The sequence below is a fragment of the Callospermophilus lateralis genome, chromosome 19 (genome assembly GCF_048772815.1).
Source record: "Callospermophilus lateralis isolate mCalLat2 chromosome 19, mCalLat2.hap1, whole genome shotgun sequence".
NCBI classification, from domain to species: Eukaryota; Metazoa; Chordata; class Mammalia; order Rodentia; family Sciuridae; genus Callospermophilus; species Callospermophilus lateralis.
Window position 1 is genome coordinate 156580 of NC_135323.1, and position 7127 is coordinate 163706.

Consider the following 7127-nt stretch of genomic DNA (forward strand, 5'->3'; position numbering starts at 1 on the left):
AGTCTATCACTGCCCTAGAAAAATCCCTCTCCTCCCTCTCCGAAGTGGTGTTACAAAATAGAAGAGGATTAGATCTATTGTTCCTCAGGGAAGGTGGTCTCTGTGTAGCTCTAGGAGAACAATGTTGTTTTTATGCTGACCATACTGGGGTAGTCCGAGAAACTATGGAAAAGGTTACTGAGAGGCTGGCAAAGAGACAAAAAGAATTTGAAGCTCAACAAGGATGGTTTGAACACTGGTTTAGCAAGTCCCCATGGTTAACTACTCTGCTATCCACCATAGCAGGACCTTTAGTTATCTTACTGTTACTCCTGACATTCGGACCTTGCATACTTAATAGACTAGTGCAGTTCATGAAAGAAAGACTTTCTATAATCCAGACTATGGTTCTAACTCAACAATACCAGTTGCTCAGACACCAAACAGGGTCACAGACAAGCTTAGCCCAAGAACCTGAGCAAGCAGGACAATGGATATAGGATTCTATCCATGATAAAGAAAAAGGGGGGAATGAAAGACCCCAGCCCAGCAACCTTAGGCTTAGTTACAAAATTATTAGGGCACGTCACAAACCTGCAGACAATGTGTTTTTCAGATAATCAGTTAAGTGTGACCGATTGAAAAGGGAAAAAAACAGGTTGGTTGGGAAAGAGCAGAAAAACAGATTCCAGGGCATGCCTGAATAAACAGGGGCTAATAAGCAGGAACAGAAAAATCAGAGTGCTCATATGTAACTGTCATGTGGTGTAATTCCAGGAACATAAAATAAAAAATAACTTTACCCTTTAGGTAACCTATATGCTGGGTTCAAATTAGCCAATAAGAAACCTGTTGCTTACCGCGCGCGCGAAACCTGCCCCTTGACCCTATAAAAAAACCTGTACCCCAAAGCCTGGTGTGCCAGCTCACCAAAGCTCCGGCTGAGGTTTCGCTGAGCACCCACAGGCGTCTGTGTCTGAATAAACCTCATGCGTTTGCAGCCAGTGCCTCGTGCGTCTTTCTTGGACAGGGAATCGGTGGGTCTTTCAAGTTCAAACAAATCCCCCTTTTGTACTAAGCAATCACCCCTACCCAACTTGTTCCCACCATTGAATGTGCTAATCAATGTTAAGAGTTGTTTGATTTTCCCATGGTATGGAATGATTTGCCGTGTGATGTTGTGACGCATAGAGTATCCCCCCAAAACCTATAAAATCTCACTGGAAAAAGGACCAGGACTCACTCCCTGGAAACACTGTGTCAGAAACGGTTGTGAGTCCAGGCTCAAGCTTGCAATAAAGACTGTTGTGTGTTTGCATCGGATTCAGCTCCTGGAGGTCTATTGGGGTCCCACGAATCTGGCATAACAAATCCTCAGGTTACCAGGGTGAGCATAAGACTTTCAGCTTCCATGAGACTCTCAGAAAATGTGAGTAGGCAAAACTCAGAACTGAAGCAGTATTACCCATAATACCAAGAAGCAGACATCTCCAGCGTCTCTGTTAGTGAGCAGGCAAAACACAGGACTACATTACCCACAATTCTAAGTGGCTGAAACTTCTAGGAACCCCAGCAGACAGCAGGCAAACTGCTAACCTTAACCCTAGGCTTTGCACTAACCCTCTCCCTAACAGTGCTCAGAATCCTCAGGGTGCTGGGACAGCAGTTTCCATGTAACTGCAGGCAAAAGTATGGAGCAAATCATGGGACTGCACTATTGACAATCCTAAGGGGATGGAGGCTCCTGGGTCCCCTACAGTGAGTAAGCAAACCATGGGACTACATTATCCACAGTTCTAATCCTGGGACTACATTATCCACAATCCTGGCAAGAGGGAGCTTCAAGGGGTCAGGAAAAGTGGCTCCAGATGCTTCCTGTTTATCACTGTAGGGAGTGCAAGATACTCATCACTCACCATTCAGTGGTGACCCTGAGCCCCCTTGTGGCAATTCTAGTGAAGCTCTGGAAATCATTGTTTGGATTATTCTAGATCATGATTTTAGAAATCAAGCAGAAATACAGCTCACAATCCCATGCCTTGATTAGAATGGATGGAGGGGCTGGGGATGTGGCTCAAGCGGTAGCGTGCTCGCCTGGCATGCATGTGGCCCGGGTTCGATCCTCAGCACCACATACCAACAAAGATGTTGTGCCCGCCGAAAACTAAAAAATAAATATTAAAAAAAAAAAGAATGGATGGAGATAGCAAGAAGCAAAGTGTAATGCCAATAGACAAAGGTTCTTTGATTTCCTATGTACCAGCAATAATACTTAGGAAACAATAGACTTTGAAAACTACAATAAAAATAAGGCATTTCCATTTATAATAGCATCCTCCAAAACTGAAGTTCTTAAATATGTATTTTTTTTAGTTTCAGATGGACACAATACCTTTATTTTATTTCCTTATTTATATATGGTGGTGAGAATCAAACCCAGGGCCTCACATGTGTGAGGCAAGTGCTCTACTGCTGAACCACAACCCCAGTCCCTTAAACATGTCTTAAAGTACAATTATACTTCCATAAAAACTTAAAACACAATAGAAAGAATAAAATTATGCATAAATAAGTGCACAGATAGTCCTTGGTCAAGACTGTTAGACTCAATGCAGTTAAGATGGAATTCTCCCAAACTTGACCTGCACATTCAGTGCAATACCCAATCCCTAGAAGACTCTCTAAGCCTAGAAGAGATGACACTGACTGCAAGAGGACAAGCCTGAAGAACTCAGTACCTGGATTCCAAAACAAGTCATGAAGCTGAAGCACTGAAGAAAATGTTTTGCTGTGAAGGAATACACAGAGACAAATGGAAATTAATAGATAGCACAAACCATGTACATAAACTCATTTTCCTCACAGTATTAAAGAATTTGAAATATGTTGAGAAGATGATGTATCAAAATTCAAACATCAGGTGTAATTGTATTTGTTGCATTTTGTTAAAGGAACAAAGGCCTTTGATGGAGAAAGAAATTTCTGCTCCAAAGATGGTGATGAGATAATTGGATACAATATGAGGAAATGGACAAGCGTAAGCTACAAATTACACAGAACTTACCCAAGCAGTCCATAGACTCCTATTTAAAGTGTAAAACTTCTAGAAGAAAACATGCCTGACCATGTTTCATGATGAGTTTTTAGATACAGCTTCAAAACAAATCCAGAAATACAATTGGTAAACCTTATAAAGACGTTTACTCCATGAAAAATTTATACGTAGTAAATAAAAAGACAAGCCACAGACTTGGAGAAATATTTGGAAAGCACATACCTTAAAAAGACTTGTATCTGAAATAGAGTAAGAAACTTATTAATAAGAAGCACTCCATTTAAAAGTGGATGAAGATCTGGAGACATCTCACCAGAATAGATATGCAGATGGCAAAGCAGCATAGGAAATTATGTGAGCACCACTTGTCATGAGCCAAGGTAACTAAGACACTGAGATGGCACCAAGTGCCTATCAATGGATAAAATCTTCATGATGCAATGTCAATTGTGTGGAAAAATAGGAATTCACATGCATTGCTGTGGAGAGTACAGTAGTTCACTGCTTAAGAAAGAGCTTGGCTGGGCTGGGGTTTTGGCTCAGTGGCAGAGTACTTGCCTAATGTGTGAGGCACTGGGTTCGATCCTTAGCACTACATATAAATAAATAAAAAATAAATTTACATCAACTAAAAAGTATTAAAAATAATTATTGAAAAAAAAAAGAAAGAGCTTCGCAGTTTTCCAGGGCTCAAAATTCATGATCTTAACAATTGACACAACTGTCTCACAAACATAAGTCTGAAGATGTATGTCTAAATGCAGCATGCAGTTACACGCAGCAGTTCTGCTCACAGTGGCCAAGTACTCAAGGAATCAGGATGTGCTCCCATAGGTGAGTGAATAACAGAACTGCAGATCATTTATGTTATGGAGGCTCTGGGGTCTCTGAACATCCCCAGGCCTCTGCTCTTGTCTGCACCTAGACCACCTGACCTTCCCTTACCCTGTGCTCCACAGTGGGGCAAAGTGGGTTCTATATGAAAATACCTATAGATATAGATGGTAAACTCGGGAGAAATGCAGGGACAAAGACCCGGGTCTGAATCTTTACCCATAGGTACCTCCTGGGGAAGAATAGCCAGACATAGAGGCAACTGTAGTAGCCCCATAGAACCCACCTACCAGGAAGAACCTGAAGGCAGCTCCTAGGACCCACCTCTGATCAGCTTGGAGGACCTTGTGCTGCACCTTAATTCCCCCAACACAACTTATGCTTGTTTCTTTCCACAGGCAGCAGCTGCATTCTGAGCAGGATGATGTTATTTGTTTGGTATTGCATAAAGAGCTGGGCCACTGCCTAGTCTGGAGGCATAACCTATGAAATTAACTGTTCTAGTTATTCTACAAAATAAGTTTGAACATTTAAGCTGAAATAGACCCCACCATTACATGCCATGATCTGAAAGAATGGTGCTATGGTTTGAATCCTTGACCTCTACTTTTTATGTTTTCAAAGTCCTAGAGTCCAGAAAGCCCAGGGATGCACAAACCACCCCCTTGCATCTCCTCCAGTCCCCTATCAGCCATCCACAGTTTGGAACAGCCAAGATGTCCTTGTTAATCTCAACAGGAAGGGTCCCTCAGGAAGGCATAGAAGAGGATGCTCCACTTGGGTCAAGAAATCTCACTGTGTCCACTGGGCCCACACTGACCCTTTAAGGAGTGAGAGTAATTTGACTGGGGGCCAAACCCCTCTTCTCAGGAAGACTGAACAAAGACAGAAGGAGAGATGGGAATGAAGGGACTGGTTGTTAGGACACTAAGAATGGATACCTCTCCCCACAGGGGTTGAGTACAGGGACTAAGGAGGGACCTCCTGCTTTCATGCAGGGCCTCTGATAATTGCACAGACACCCTTTCTATGGAGGCCAAATCCCACTCAAGGGTCAGCTTTACCATATCTAAGACAAAGAAGGAGGGATTACATTAATGTTAAAGGCCACAGGATATGTATTATTTTTCCAAGCTACACTATTGATATTATTAATAATGAAGGAAACAGGGAAGTTATTGTATTAATTTTAGTTGCTATAATATCTATATGATATTAACATTTAAGGACACAGGGCAGTAGTATATCTGTATTAGATACTGTATTAATGATGTTATATTAACAGTAAAAGATGAAGGACACTAATATATTGATTTTCAATGCTGCTGTACAGATTTCATGTTAATATTAAAGGTCAGCTATTATATTACTTTTAGATGCTATAGTATGAATATTATATTAAAATTAAAGGTCAGGGGCTGGGGCAATAGCTCAGCGGTAGAGTGCTTGCCTAGCACACGTGAGGCCCTGGGTTTGATCCTCAGCACCACATACAAATGAATAAATAGAATAAAGGTATTTAAAAAATACTTCCTTAAAAATAAAATCAAAGGTCAAAGAGTACCTATTATGTTAGTTTTTAAATCTATAATGCTGATATTATGTTAATCTTAAATGTCACAGAGCAGCTATAATATTACTATAGGATGCTATAGCATAAATATTTTATTAAAATTAAATGCCACAGAAAACCTATTATATTAGTTTTAAATCTATAATAATGATATATTAATTATAAATGTCACAGGATAATTATTATATTAGTTTTGAATGCTATAATATGGATATCATATTCATATCAAAGGTCAAAGTGCAGCTGAAGGCAGTCAGTAAAGATAGGTATATTGAGTCAGATCAGATCAAGGAGGCCAATTACAGTTAGTCCAGGATGTTGGAGAGGGATTGAAATGCTAATGCCTTCAGAGCCCTTCCTCCACCCTTATCAAGATAATCTGCCCCTGCTCCAACCTGTTGCTAAGGTAACCTGCCCAGGAATTGTCCCTCCCTAGAGGAGTTGTAAAAGTTGCTAGTTAATTCACCCTGGGCCCCCTTCCTGCCCAGATGCTCCACTTTGGCCCCTCCAGCCCATCTGCTTCTCACCTTTTGGCCATCCCACTGAGCATCTCCTGGGCCTAGTCATATATGCAAGAAGGAAAGAGATAAAGGGAAAACAGCAAAAGAACAAAGGAAGCCTAAGACATATTGAAAGGCTCTTGGGATTCCAGGATACCAGTTATGGCCCCTTTCTCCCTCCTAGGAGAAGTTTGTTACCCCTTTTTAAATAAACCCTATTTTATATGCTTGCCTCAGTGTACTTCTCTAATGTTATACTTCAACATGTGAAGAAGCAGAACTCGTCACTGGTATCACAGCCATTTTATCAATTTTAGATGTTCTAATATAGATAACATATTAGTATTAAAGGCCACAGGTAAACAATTATACCACTTTTAGTTGCTTGAGTATGAATATCACATTAGTATTAAAGTCAAGAGGGCAATTAATATATTAACTTTAGGAGAAGACCTTCAGAACGGTGTAGCGATCACACGCCCCAGCCCTGGAAGATGGGAAACTGCCTCAACCCCACTTTGGATGACATCTCCCTGCTTCACGAGTCTCAGTCCGACCGGGCTAGCTTTGGCAAGGGGAAGGAGCTATATCAGGAGCCGCCACCAACAAATCAGGAACAAGTTCCAGTTCCAGTTTATCATCCAACACCTAGCCAGACTCGGCTAGCAACTCAGCTGACTGAAGAGGAACAAATTAGGATAGTTCAAAGAATAGGCCTTATACAGCATCTGCCTAAAGGAGTTTATGCCCCTGGAAGAGATGGATCCAAAAAAAAGATCCGGGAGTGTGTGATCTGTATGATGGACTTTGTTTATGGGGACCCAATTTGATTTCTGCCGTGCAATAACATCTATCACCTGGACTATATAGATGACTGGTTGATGAGATCCTTCAGGTCCCCCTCCTGCATGGAGCCAGTTGATGCAGCACTGCTCTCATCCTATGAGGCTAATTGAGCCAGGGTCTCTCGTCTGACTTCAAGTGAACCATCATTTTTGGTGGTTTTGATCTTTCATCACTGAGCCCAAAGAGCCAGGGATTAGGAATTAAGATCATGCACAAAAAGTTCCCTAAAAATTCCTGGATGGCTGCAGATGTTGAGGAAAGTATGTGATATTTTAGAAACTTAGGAGGGGAAGTAGGATGGTATTTTTATGTAAAGCCTTGACCCAGTGTTTAAGAATAT

General features: G+C 41.3%; 1 pseudogene; it reads left to right on the forward strand.

Moving 5' to 3' along the window:
• The first annotated feature begins 6435 nt into the window (after nt 1-6435).
• Nucleotides 6436-6897, forward strand: LOC143638330 (RING finger protein 11 pseudogene; annotated as a pseudogene).
• The last annotated feature ends 230 nt before the right edge of the window (nt 6898-7127 follow it).